Genomic DNA, 15364 nt, shown 5'->3' on the forward strand with positions numbered 1-15364 from the left:
GTTGTTAGTCTTAGAGTACCATGTCCACATACATTTCTAAAGGCCTGATACTTCACGGAGGCAAGGAAGGCAATTGCCTCCATGCCCCCTGGCCATTGCCTTAGTGCCATTAAAATGCTCCAGTAGAAATTTCTTCATAAGGTGCCCTTTACCAAGGAGAAAATGCCTTGGTGCCCTTGCCCTTTCAAAAATGAAGCATACCGGCGTGGGCAATACATATGCACTGCTGTAAGTTAGTCTATTTACTATAAATTCAAATAAGTCAGCAGGCCTTCAACTTCACTCTTGACGGGGCATAGCAATTTTTCTCTAGTAAGGGGCACTTCTACAGTGTATGAGGACAATTTATGTTTTGAAACTTTCCAAAGGGCAATGCAGCAAAAGCGCAGGGCACCACAGCAATTGCCCTTGGTGCCATTGGTTAGTTTGAGGCCCGAGTCTGCTCTTTGCTACAAACTCAGTTTGTTCATGCATGACATACATTGTACACTAGATCTCCACAAGGAAATACGAATTATTACAATATTTGTATCAAGGAGTTTTTAGGTTTCAGTGGTACGCATATATTTGGACACAGATCCTTATCTCTACGCATATTTACATATCGTTTCATGCTCAAATGAATTCAAGAGAAACTAATTTCCGGTATGGTACAACAGTGTACATTTGTACTGTAGTTCAATCCTTGATATGACTTCGATCGTCCAAGGATATTGACAGTACAGTACCACACACATTGTACACATTACTAACTATGCCTCTCTCAATGAAATGACAAGCCACCGCCATCTCAACGATTTACAAGAAAAAGACTTTAGTCTCTGTAGAGACGTCCAAGATCCCACACAGTGAAGCAGCTGTTGTTTCAATATCAACATTCAAGAAAATGGCCGTACAAAAATAGCTTGCTCTTTTCAGATGGTCATTGCATATAATTAAGATGCATTTCTTAAAAGTAGACACGGCATTGAATAATGGAATAATGAATTAATGATGGAGTCCGACAAACAAGCTTAGATTTCTTGGCTCGCACATAAAACCAAGATGTAACCGTTTGGTAATTAAGTCTCATCTTCAGTCATGGTCTGCTAAAAATGATTACTTTAAGCTGCCACCCCCCTCGGTGAACTTGCAATGAAACGTATTTGATGATGACACTCTTTGTAGGAGCAAAAGACTGTACTTTTACATTTGCCTCCATTGCCTTGGTGCCCTTGAAAAGCGGCCCATTCTGTACGCGTGTTGAATATGAAACACACGTTGGAGTTTGTGTTTATTGAATGCTATGCGATGCTGTTTTGTCGACTTACAAAATGGCCGCACTAACACACGCTGTGCAATGCCTGCTTTGTCAACTTAGAAAATGGCCGCCTGCGCGCATGCCGGGTCGCATATATCTATAGGCCAGTGCGCCCTCTTGTTCTTATATATAACTCTATGGTTCAACCCCACATCAACTACTTTCCATCATTGAGTCTCATTTGTCCCTGAACTTTGCAACTCTTTTAAAGGCAGTGGACACTATTGGTAATTGTCAAAGACTAGCCTTCACAGTTGGTGTATCTCAACATATGCATAAAATAACAAATGTGAAAATTTGAGCTCAATCGGTCATCGAAGTTGCGAGATAATAATGAAAGAAAAATAACCCTTGTCACACGAAATTGTGTGCGTTTAGATGGTTGATTTCGAGACCTCAAGTTCTAAACTTGAGGTCTCAAAATCAAATTCGTGGAAAATTACTTTTTTCTCGAAAACTATGGCACTTCAGAGGGAGCAGTTTCTCACAATGTTTTATACCATCAACCTCTCCCCATTACTCGTCACCAAGAAAGGTTTTATGCAAATAATTATTTTGAGTAATTACCAATAGTGTCCACTGCCTTTAAATAAAAATCCCACATGATGGAAAACTTCACACTGTCTTCTTTGAATAACCATCAACCTTTAACAACGGGTAATAAAATCTTTTTGACTTGAAGCAACCTTTCTCCTACGCACCTGTGTGTCCCATATCAATACCAGGTCCTCAGAATCACACACATTGTGGCTCAGAAAAAATTGGCACGAAGAAAGCGGATAAATATACATGATCGGAATGTGGCAATGGCTGGAGGAAGTGGTGTGGTTTGGAATGTCATGTCGGCTGAGCTAGAGATGATGGTTTACAACAGATGACTGAATGAATGAAGGTAACATGGAGAAGTATGCATGACATGATCCTGATTCACACAACAGCAATTTAACTGAGGTCCCTTGCTTCATTTTAGCAAGGTTGTAAAATATAGCAATGTTTGACAAGATTTTGCACGAGAACTTGAGTAGAAAAAAATTGATGCCCTTTCACACGAGTACACTTTTGTAAAATTTTACAACCATGCTCCAATTTAGCATGGGACCCCTGCTTAAATGCTCTTGTGTGAAAGGGGCCAAGTCTTGCAAAATAATCCAAGTTTTCTGTTACTACTACCAATTAGGAATCCGATTTTGATACAGTGCTCATGAGAGAGAAGGGATGATAGTTTGGACTAAAGTTTACAATGAAATGAAAGCTCTGCAAAAACATGGACACAGTGCAATGCACAAAGATGATTTGCTATAATCACTGGCATCAAATTTTGCAAAGCTGCAGGACCACAATAATATTAACAGTCTAGGCCTGAATGAAAGACTAACAGTCAGTCTTAAGAAGGCCTTAAGATGTTCATTGTGATGTACATCGCATACACTGCTCATGGATTTTCAACTAAAAAATAAACTACCAATAACACACACACAAAGATCATTTCCTATAAATTAGTGTCATAAATTTTGCAAAGCTGCAAGACCACAAACGGTAACCACTACAGTCTTAAGGGGAGGAATGTACATTGTAGTTTAACAAAATAGTAGTCTTATCATGTTCTTTGTGATGTACAATGTATACATACATTGTACGTTACACTGATCATGGTTTTCCACTAAAAAAAAACTACTACAGATACAATTTTGGCTGCTTTATGGATAAAATTCACTCAATCATGACAGTCTCTTTGAAGTTAAGCATTTTCAACCCATCAAAAAAATACATACCATTATGAAACAAATCACAGCACTAGTAGCAGTGGTCGCCGCCTCAGCCGAAACACAACAATTTCTCATTTCCTCTGGATCGGCTCTCCTACACGCAATATCCAACATCTTGAATATCTCCTTGGGTAAAAAAGATGTCTCTGTTGTACACACACACTCCCCTCTACTCGTCTCCTATCAACACCTGTACCAATACACCTGTTTACAAGACCCTCTACACCCTGTAACCACACACCCCTTCGTCTGTTTCCCGCTCAATCCAATCCACATTGTGTCTAACAGACACGATGAGTCGCCCCGTTTATAAGCCACCACGCCGGTACTTCCTTCGTTGAGCATTCCGCCACCACTGTGCAGCGACTCGCTTTCCCATCAGCCATTGCAAAGAAAGTAGGTGGAGACAGGGAGGTAATACGTGTACGATCGACGCCCAGTGGGTGGAACGTGACCCTATTTTCTTACAATTAATTGAGGCAAAAAAAAAGAGTAGTCAATGCTGGTGGATATCGTAGATGAAACCTACCATACCAGCCCCCAGGACAGCTTAGATGGCTGAGGCTCTCGGCATGGAGTCAAAAGCACACACCTATACCGTCCCAGCCATCTAAATACCAATGTGGTATACCCCTGTCGTCGGTAATAGAGTTTTGATCAGCGATAACAGCCGCTGGAATTCAAGTAAAACAAGAGAGAAAGGCGATATATTTGACAACAAAATGCCATGGCCCGGGCAGCTAGGTATGTTCCTATTGTGAGGGATCCAGCTTTTCAATAGAGGGAACACCAGGTGCCTGTGTTCCCGTGAACTTTGATTCCCGCCAAAAATTGGGTTTTCTATCGTTTGATAGTTAAGGAGATAATTCCCGATAATGACCATTCATCAGGAACAGTTAAGCCAGAACCATGCCATGCTGAATTGCACACACGTTATGACCTTTACGCTTCAGAAATAGAACAATATTTTCAGTTAATATTACATTTAGACTTAAAGGGCAATTCTAAACTTAATTCACTGCATTCCTGATTTAAGCCGTCTAAATTTACTAATTGGAAGTGCAAATCAAGTACATGCAGCCTCATTTAAAACACTCCCTTTCTGATGTACACATTCCCTTCATAAAAACGATCAGACGACAAAATAAAAACGCTGAGAAAAGTTTGTATTTTTGTTCACCTTTTAAAAATCTGAAGACACTTCATAAATCAGACATGCAACTTTTCTAATGCAAAAAAGAGGAGGTGGCCAAACACTTAACTTTATTTGCACAGTGTTTTTCAGTTTTCTATGGCACTGTTTTAAAAAGAAAAAGAGAAAAATCAGCTGATCAGCTGACAAGTTCCATCCATGCCTGATGAATAAAGATGCCCTTTTTAAATAGAATATGTTTTCAGACTTTGCTCCACTTTCCAGGTATCTTGCTTTAACTTCAATGGCTCGAATTCATTACAAGTCTGAAATGTAACACCACCATCCCCAAGACTGGCTGCACTCACTCCCAAACTTGTGTAACAAATCAAACCACAAAACGACTTACAAATTTTTCATTCCCATGCAATGAATGTTCTTGTCTAAGTTGATTAGAAATCCAACGGGAGCCCAATTGAATATGACAAGAGCCCGTCCAATTGAGAATATTATATTTCATGTGGGTCAATTCAACATAGACAGGTCTACGTGCACTTAGTGATTTCTTTGAGGTAGCTCCAGATTTGAGACGTTCAGTTCTTTCGACTCTCTCTCACTCTCTGCAAGCCATCGGAATAATGAGTACTTGGGTACATGTACATGTAGTTGGTACTTGAATGTCAAACTTGTTACAAAATGGTGTACAGTGAAATTCATGCTGTGGTTTTTAAATATCTTTTTGAAAACAGTCCCGTTAAATAATTGAATGTTCATGGGAGGGTCATGGACAGCCTTGAACTTCACTCTTGAAGGGATGGCATTTTTCCTTCTGTCGAGGGCACTCTTCGAGAAAAATATAGATTTTGGAACTTTGGAACAAAATCAGAAATCAGCACACGTGTCTTTCTCCAGTAGAGTATAACAGCACAGATATCAGTAATTCAGCAACTCTCACGAGCACAGCATAGTGTTAGCTAGAGGAATGTCCGGGTGTCTTTTGGTCACCCTGTTTTAAATTCGGACACCCTGTTTTTTCTGCCATTTACATGAACATAAAGAACAACTTGGACACTCAGTTTTAAAAAAAATTCTCAATGTTACACCCTTTTACCAAACCCTAGCTCCTTTTGGCCAAATCCTGGCTAAATCTATGGAGTACAGTATAATAGTGTCAATACAAGTACTTACCAGTTAATTAGCGGAAAACAAGAGATTGTCATGAACACCAAGTTAGCACTGCCACATTGGATCATCTCTTGACCATATTGATGCAACTCAGACCACCAGCCACAGAGAGAGAGTGGGCTACCCACCATCAAGCAACCCCAACACCCCCACTGTGCTTTCTGATGAACAACACTACCTAATTAAAACCTGTCCTCAGCTCAGGACACAAACTACTATGGACAACACCTGTTATAGTCCAATCCATGATCTCTTCCATCCACCAGTGCTCAACCACTCCAGACCAAGGTTAACCCAAAACCACTGAAAATTCACCAAATTCCAGTCTATTTTTCGGGCGAGGTCAGTCAAAAAAAAAAACCTGTGTGAGATTCTGATGCAGTAGAGTGAAATAATGCCATGTGGTTTGCCACATCACAACTCACAGGAGACCTACCATGTCCCCCTCTGCATGTGTGTGTGAACAGTCTGTAGGAAAATAACTCTTTGACCCCAATGTGACCTAACTGACCCCTGAGTAGTGCTGGGCCTGCAATGCTGCGTTACACCCATGTGTACAAACTACCGTCCCTGGTACTCACTACCCATACAGTACACTACACATAGATTGTACACGTGGACTTTGATAACTTGGTAATCTCATAAAACAAACTCGTTATTCCCTTTTTTTTCAATCCGGAAGCCATACTTGAGATTCACAGCATACAAGTAATACGGCTGTTGTATCGCATCATGCAATAAGCCAGGGTGTTATAGTGTTTTAATTTCTAACATCAACAATGGAATTGGAATATTTAATTGAATGAAAAAATGAAAATCAATCAATTATTGATAATCATCTGAACAGGTGTATCATGATTATCAGTATGAATATTCTAGTAAGAAACATCATGTTAACATGAATCTTGACTCAAGTAGAAAACCCAATCGTATTCTGAAGGAATGGCACATTCAGTTAGTGAATGACAGTGTTTTCTGAATGCGTGCCTCAAGATCAATTTACTGTGTATCACGTGGTTGTAGTATGTGTTTTTAAAGGAACACGTTGCGAGTTTGTCTATAAAAAGCGTTTGAAACCGTTGTTATGAAATGCATATGGTTAGAAAGATGTTTTAATAAAAGTAGAATATAATGATCCACACAAGTATCACTCAAAATTGCACGGTTTTCATTTTAGGTCGCAAACTAACACGGTCGGCCATTTATGGGAGTCAAAAATTTGACTCCCAAAAAGGGCAGACCGTGTTAGTCGACGAGGTAAAAAGAAAACTTCCCAATTTCGAGGCATATTTGTGTAGATCATTGTATTCTACTTTTACAACATCTTTCTAACCATATCGATTTAATAACAAACGGTTACAGAACGCTTTTCAAAGACCAACTCGAGCGATCCAAGGCAACATGTTCCTTTAAACTTACAAACCCGAATGGATTTTTACTGTGTGTGCAATATGTGTGATAATAAAAACAGACTATTGAATTTATATTGATTTACTGGCTCCATTCAGAAAAAAAAAACTTTATTATGATTGACAAATAATACTAAAACAACATTACAGAGTTTGTATTTGTTTCCCTAACAAATCAATCCATCAAGTCCTATACACGTCTTTGACAAAACTGCAATTTGTATTTGGTACACGTATCATAAAGAATTGATTAGAGAGAAGTTCCAAAACAATGCATAGCATGATACTGCATCAACCATCGCGGATATGACAGAGTTAATTTATCACCGACGTACTTCAAATATTTCTCATTTAAAGGTCACTCTATCACTCTCTCTTCTTCACTACACCTCAAACACCCAATCACAAACAGCCTTTCATATCAATCACTACTCTCCAGCCAATCACACGCAGCCTTATTTATTTGGAAAGATCCCATTTCATGTAGGCTGACTGTCAATCCGTTGGCTTCAGCATATGTATGGTGGTTATGGAAGGTGGGGTGCCAGACCACTGAGGATTTGATTTATTGGTGATTAGGGAAGATGGATGTTATATTCAATCGTCAGCAGTTCATTATTTACTCGCTTACTTACACCGTATACGATGACGAAAGCAACATGCGACATGTGATATGAGATGACAACAATACTAGTGATTTGTAGTAAATAACCATCACTGAACGCTTTCCCAAGTATAGCGTAGCAAAATGCCACAAAAAATATGTCAATAACTGCTACTCAAAAATTACCAATTGCTACTCAAAAATTACCAATTGCTACTCAATCTAAGCATTCAGTATGCACACAAAAAGTTCAGTCGACATTCTTTGCTCAGGTATGCAAAACATGCGAGGGGCATCAGGGCCAGTTAAAAGGGCATAGACGGCCATGGCTGTCGTCGTTGCCGTGTAGTTACAGGCCTGTAATGCTATGACAACTGACCACGGAGGTGTTCCCAATAAATCTGATATAACCCTCTTGATAAATTGGACAATGTCAATTTATTTGAAAAAAATGCAAAAAAAAATAGTTTGTGGCCTAACATTTCAACCAGTCTTTCTCGAAGGCTGTACAATCCTTCATTTATTTCAAAACACACATTGAAAGAAGAAAAAAAACATGTCAAAATTTTGTTTGTTTAAAAAAATTCCTTTGCTCAAAATCACAATGACCAATTTGGTAAAATATCAGATGAGATTCTGAAAAAAAATGAAAAAGACTGAAATATTTTGTCGAGGGAGGTGAACATACATACAATGTAAACTGTGTTTCCCTGAACTATTTTAGGGCAACGAACAAATGTTGGGTCGCCTGCAAGTTTTTTCAGTAGCCCATTTGTAACAATGCAAAAAAATCTATACATAAAAAAATATATATAAAAAATTATCTTTTCACCTGATTTCTGTCGTTGATAATACTTTTTATTTTCTAGAAAACGTTCTTAAAGTGAACATGAATTAAAACTGTCCACTCTCTATGTTAACAAACTAACTTTGCTTGTCAAGAAGTGTACATATTAATAGCACACTTTATGTTTATTTAGTTCATACACTTTCAGCTGTAACACATCACATATTTCAGCATATAAAGGTTGTGACCTTTGACATTTAGTCAAACAGTTTCATTTCATTTCACACATGTCATTTCAATTTAACGCTATGTAGGTTTACATTTAAAATATCCCTCATAAATCATTGGATGTCTGCTTCGCTCACACAAATCAAAATCAGTTTTATTACCTCTTAAGAGTAATTCCTAAATCCAAACTATTCACATGATATGGCATGGAAGAGTACAGTCAAATGAAATATACCAATTTCTGACTGGGGATACAGATTTATATTTTATTACTAGCAATTTACATTGATACCAGTCGCCACCAATTAGAAGCCATCTTTGCAACAGAGAAACAATCGTGAGACTAAACCCTAACTATTTACAGGGTAGGGAAGAGTACAGTCAAATACACACCTATTTCTCACTTACTTTTGATTTTTATTTTGTTACTAGAGATTAACAGTGACACCACTGGCCACCAAGAGGTGGAAATGAAACGGAGAGAAAAGAATGTGAGAGAGACTCTTAAACCCTTCACAGGGTAGGGATGAGTAGTAAAAATACATGTACACACCCATTTCTTACTGTGTGGATACAGATTTATAATTCGTTCATCGATCATCTGTTTTTTAAACCCGTTGTTCAGTCTGTTCTAGTTGTTATTAATTACTAGAAATTAATATTAACATTCACCACTGGCCACCAAATAGAAGCCATGTTTGATGAAATTTTTAGAGAAAAGAATGTGAGACTTTACCAAGGACTATAGCCACGGGCTTGGGCGACAGTTGTGGCGGAAACGGAGGTGGCTTTTTCCTTCGATTCTTGGCCGTGCTTCTCCAATCATCCACTGGTTTATACAGCATCTCTTTGTCCATATTTCCCATCAATTTCCTGTCAAATCATCGCCCGCAATCTCAAGACTTCAAAAGTCACCGAGTAAGAAAGACAAGATGGTATATTCACAGAGCCACTGAAAGTCCCCACACCACACACATCATAACATTCCCACATTGCATTCTTATTGCCTCCATAAGCAATAAATCGTGCAGGAATTTTTTTTCACGTGTCCCTGCAGCGGCCACAGGGTAAAAAACAGGAAGAAACAGGGCCTTGGGATGAAACGAACACCAACTGGGAACTTGGTCCAGTCTTAATATACCATGAAGGCCATCTCAAATAGTCAGACTCTAGGCTTTTTCAGTTCAGAAAAACTCCAGCCTCGAGAGAAAAAAAAAAAATAAAAAAATGTTAAGTAGGAAATGAGGTTACCATATCACAAGGAGATATTATGAGCTTACCAATGGTGACGTGGGCCAGTACCATCAATTTCTGATTGAAGGCCTCTACGTAATCCATCCTTCACTCAGTGAATGTCTCTCCTCACTATACACTAGACCCAGTTGTAAAAGCAATTATACTGTGTAGGTAGGTCCCTTTCTCTGGTAGGTAGCGATGATGTACCAAATTGACATCCAATGCCACAACAACAAAATCGTATTCATAAAAAAAAAATAATATTAACTTCAAAGGTGGGGAAACACTACTGAGAACTCATCAGCACAATCGGCTGGAATTGTTTCCATCTCACCATTTTAACTTATCAAACAAAATTGAGTTGAAAATCGACTCGAACTGATTGCAGTACACTCAGAGACCGGGAGTTGACAATTGCCCCGGTTTGTGTGCGTAACCGGAGGAAACACAAGCTTCTTGTTAGCAGAATGTCAAGCCTGTCTCTTTGGTTAGTCTGATCATACACCTCCAGTATACCAGAGCACAAGGCAATTTACCTCATTGGAATGCTGGCCGACTGCGCACAGAGTAGCACAGAGTAGCTCTTAACTGACTGGTCATGAGGATGACACCAGGGAGATGAAAATCCTTATTTACGGTCTCCGGGGGAATCAAGTCCGGGCTTTAAACTATCTCGTGCTCAGTGGAACGAAAAGCAAGCTGATAAGACCACTCCAAGGAGCTACCTAATACGATAGGGTGGTCTCACTACATCGGATTTAATACACCAATAATTAAATCTTTGTCATTTAATTATGCATTCAAATTTCAGACGCCAGGTTTTTTTTTTTTTTTCTTCCCCGAGTAAATTTTTTCCAGAGGAGTGGGACTGATCAAATTGAATTCTGTGGGTGTTTCTTTTTTACTGTGATACTAACAGGCGCTAGTAGTTGCTCGAATTGAATCAGTAAATATGCATGGTTTGTTACATGTTTACTTCAGGGAATGCCGGGATGTTTTTATTTTCACTTTCAAAATTTTTACGGTTGAGGGGAGGGGTGTGAAATTGTAGACGTGAATAATACATGAAGTACACTGGACTAATAGCAAACATGATCTTGCTATTATATCTGTGTACACACTGAGTTTGGACAAAGTGCTGAGTTATTTATGACAACATGAAATTCATTCATGTATGTTTAGTCTGCTCAAGCTCATCGACATGCACAAAATCTTCAATTTACAATGATTAGGGATGGGAGTGATTGCTGACCACATGCTTAAAACTTGGATCCAACTTTTAGGAGGTACGTTTTTCTATGATGACATTTCCACCTTCGGGTAACCCTTGCAGTTCACATTTCACATGGTTTTAGGAATGGTATTGTCAGCGCTAGAAAAATAGATCAAAGGGAAAGGTTTCCTTGTACATTGTTGGTGGATAAAATAAAAACTGATTTTTCTTCACCAGGTTGGCTTAAAAAGTCTTAATTCAGATATCCCTGCATGATAAGATTCTACAACAAACAAGACAGATTACAACATGAATATCGGAGACAATTTGAAGATATTCTGAGGCATGATGCTTCACGTACATACATGTAGGCAATGAATGTGATTGCCTCATTGCGCCCTGGTCATTGCCTTGGTGCCCTTTTAATGCTCCAGTAGAAATTTAGTTTCCTCACAGGGGTGCCCTTTTCCAAAGAGAAAATGCCTCGGTATCCTTGCCCTTTCTGTGTTTTTCACTGAACTCTGCCTCACGATACCTCGGCCAACATGACACTTCTAGAAATCTCTCCAACAGTCGGATGCAGTCAATGTAATTCCATAGCTAGCGAAACTCTTCAGCTGTCATGCAATTATTTGTAGACGATATAAAATGATTGCTCAAATCATTCGGTGATATAAGACACGGAGTGCATGTGGCTAGCGCTACATCTATACAATCTAGTTTTTACTCTCGATTCTACGAGCGCTGGTTTGGTTTTCAAAGGCTCAAATCAAACGATTGGTCCCTATTCTCCATGGAAGAAAAGGTTGGTACGGTATTGTTTCTTCGACAAATTCCAATTAGGCCTACTACTGTTGTCATGATTAATTTCGGGCCACAAAGTAACCCACTGCACCCACAGCAATTGCTGTGGTGCCCTATGCTTTTGACTGTGGTGCCCTTTGCAAAGTTCTAATACAAATTTACATTTCTCCTCGTTGAAGTACCCCTTACCAGAGGATAATTGCTGTGCCCCTTCAAGAATGAAGTTCAATGCCTGTAATTTTTTTCATATTTTGAAAAAGGTTTTTCATTTAAATGTCTTACTTTGATGAAAACACAAGAAGTGGGCCTACTAGAGTTGAACTCTGCTCTATTTTAGATGTTGTCATTTTTGTGTTCAAATAAAAGTAAAGTAAAAGTAACATCTTTAATGAAATGCTGACTGGTGATCTTGCAATCTTAAAATAAGATCAGATTTATTGTTTGACAATACATGTTCAGTCTCAAAAACAACTTTTACATAAAACTGAATTTAACTGCGGGCATACATACATTGTTTTGACTTTTGTAGAGAATAGATACAGTCTGATAAAACTTCCTTTAAGATGATATTGTAATTTACAAGACAGTGTGACACTGACCATATGGCACTTATAACAGCATGGGATTCACACGCATCATACACCTTGTCTACTTCTCCTATTGGTCAATCTTTAATCTAATCAACAGACTATCTTATCCCGACGCATGCGTGTTAAGCGACACAGGGTGTCGATTAGTGCAGTGGTGGTCATTTATATCCACCGTAAGAGTGATTCATTCATATAGCCGAGATAATGGCTAAATTGATGGATGTGAGTTTTAATTGCTAATTTGATAAGAGGCAAATACTTTTCAATGTTATCTAGGCCTATAAACAGTACGTTAAAATGATATGCAAACATCTGTTGGTATAAGATCAAAAGCACTTATTAGAAGTACCTCCTGAAAATTTCAATAATTAACACTATACATATGTTACATTTTCTTGTCCGCCACCCACAAACACAAATATCAACGATGTATCTCACTAAAGTAAAATTGAAAGGTCCAAATTTATAGTGATGATTTATACCATCATATGTTTGTAACTTCTCCTGTCTTCGTGGTGTATTTTTCTATGAAACCACAAGAGAAAAGTGTACCAAAACTAAAAAGTATAATAACAAAAGTAGTTGAAGTTAACAAAAAATGGTGTCTTACACGTAAGCACATTTTGAGGGAACTATGTGCAATGTACTTGAAGTTCTACTGTAAAGTTTTGCCCCACCGTTTTGGTTTTTCTAAGTTTTATCTTCGAGTAAATGTTAGTTTTTGTGTTTTTGCTGTTGGAGTAATTTGTATGTGATGTACTCTTTAGACTAATTCTTGTTTATGTTTTTAATTTTTTTGAAGAGTGATATTTTTTTTTTTAACACAGGATCTGGAATTTCATGCTTTTATATCATGATTGATGAAGAATAATCAATATATGAATGAAGTAGCTACAATTAAATAGTTCCAAGTATGATGCTGTGCGTCTACCCAAGCCAGTTTTAGTTCATGTTGTAAGCGCCAATAACATTACATTCCAAATGATGTTTTCTTAGCCAGTCCAGTGTATCTATTCTCATTTGACAGAAGTAACTGCATAACAGGCATGCAGTTGCGACAGCTGAATAATTGCACCCTGTACAACCCTGCCTCCTCCTCTTCTTAAAGACTTTCCTCACCAAAACCCCAGCTGCATTCTTCATCTGGCATTCTTCCAGAGTCATGCACCTCAAACACTTGCCAATTATTCAATATTAATGAACTTATTAACTTGTCTACAACAGTGTGTGAAAGACGACGTTAGATGAAGTAGTCATTCTTGAAGGCCCTTGTTAGTGCCGGAACCAGGTTCATCAAGGAGAACCATGCAGGGTGGAGCAATGACTTAAAAATAAAGATGAGTCTGTGCTCAGACATCTCTTTGAAGGCTACAGATGTTCTCTATGAGATTGCGGATGTGAAGGAGCAGGAAGATGGAAGGAGGCAAGATGCAGTTAGGTTTCTTAAGGTATGTAAGATGGTGTGTTTACGTTTCATTAGGATCGATTGTGTAAAATGCTGAAAGAAAATTAGCAATATTAAGAAAGTAGGCCTAAGGGTTGAGTAAATACATTCATTAATTACACCAACAGAACCAACACCACTCAAAAGAGATTTACACATGGTGCTACCGAAAGCCTCACCTAATTATACTCCCACCATGCAAAGTTTCAAATCCTACTAATTACCCTTAAGTCAGCTAAAGGCAATTTAAAACTTCTGACCTACTTCCAAGACTGCTGCGTTGATTTGAAGCAAGACAAGAATTTGTTCAAAAATCATTTACAAATTTACCCAGTCAGTTTCCCTTGTGGTTTATATTGATATCTGAAACAAAAAGTCGCATCCCCTTAAGGTGATCCCCTAGCTGCCGCTTCCCAGGTTGTATCGTAATTTGGGTGTGATCCCTGGCTACATGGCAGTTAAGGGTTGTATGGCTTCTGACTGGCACCCCCGAACAAAGATATTGACAAAATAGGGACACCGCCAATATAGGGCTAGATAGCTCAGTTGGTAGAGCGCCGGCACATTAATCCGGAGGTCGTTGGTTCGAATCCCACTCTAGTCAATTCTTTGTTCAACCCCAAAAATCATTTACAAATTTACCCAGTCAGTTTCCCTTGTGGTTTATATTGATAAAAATAAAAATAGTGAGGGTATGTAACATTTACTACAAAAAGAGTTTTGAAAATTTAGTTGATATGCTGAGGGAAGATTTAAAGGCAAAGTATACCTTCGTTTTTTTTAACCGTTCGATTGTTTTGAATGTACAGATGTAGGGTCTATGCCATAAAACTATCGTCACGTTTTTGATGTATTGCCGTAAATCTGGAGCGATTTGTGATTGCTGATGAAGAGTCTGAAACTGGAATAAAAAGTCTGAAACTGGGACCCAGATCTTAGAAGGTTTACATACGAGAAATGATGGCATTTCCACCTTTTGATACCCCCTGGAGTTATAGATTCAAAGGAACTTCTGAGATCAGTATCCTCATCACTAGAGTGAGTAGATCAACGAGTCTCGACTTATTTTATTGGGGGAAAAATACATAATTTTCTATTTACCAGGCAGACATTAACAAAAAACTCAGATAAAAGTCTGAACATTCTTATCCCTGCTTTAAGAACTCTAGTCTCCTCAACAGATAATCCAATTCAAGTCAAGACATACTGGGAAAAGAATCTGACTGTGAAAAGTTTCATAAACATGATTTATAAATAGGTCTTGTTTGCCAAACAAAGACATGACGACTGAAAACAGTTGCAGAGAATACTTGAAGTGTAGGCCTACATGTACGTGTATAATATGCTGACTGGTGCACATTGAATGTTGACTCTTGACCCCACTCCATCATAAAGTATGCTACACACATGAACATTGAATATATATGGCCAAATAAAAAAAATACCAGTTGATCGTCCAATTTTTTCCAAAAAGAGGAGGATGAGGGTATTTTTATTTGTTATTTTTTGTCCAAGATGGCTGCTAATTTTTTTAAATCAAACTCCACTCGCATCCTTTTGAGGGGCTACATCCTTTTTGGGGGGCCGCATCCTTTTTTTTTAACTATTTTTTATTTTTCGTAATTTTTTATTATTTTTAAAATCCATCCTTTCAAAATGACTGGCC

The 15364-nt window shown here is 38.3% G+C and overlaps 1 protein-coding gene and 1 non-coding gene across 4 annotated transcripts in view; one reads left to right on the forward strand and one right to left on the reverse strand.

Annotated features, from left to right (window-relative positions):
* Positions 1–15364, reverse strand: part of LOC139934632 (serine/threonine-protein phosphatase 4 regulatory subunit 1-like) — a 73202-nt gene that overhangs the window by 42910 nt on the left and 14928 nt on the right. The window contains exon 1 of one of the 3 annotated variants that reach the window (XM_071928933.1): positions 5387–5808. The exons of 1 other annotated variant lie outside the window; for it this stretch is intronic. The gene's annotated coding sequence lies outside the window, so the exon portion shown is untranslated. Of the gene's footprint in view, positions 1–3072; positions 3367–5386; positions 5809–15364 lie in introns of those variants that run through there. One more of the 3 variants, XM_071928932.1, reaches the window with a different exon arrangement.
* On the forward strand, positions 14230–14302 carry Trnan-auu (transfer RNA asparagine (anticodon AUU)). The gene has a single exon. It is a non-coding gene; the product is annotated as a tRNA-Asn (tRNA).

The sequence above is a fragment of the Asterias amurensis genome, chromosome 3 (genome assembly GCF_032118995.1).
Source record: "Asterias amurensis chromosome 3, ASM3211899v1".
NCBI classification, from domain to species: Eukaryota; Metazoa; Echinodermata; class Asteroidea; order Forcipulatida; family Asteriidae; genus Asterias; species Asterias amurensis.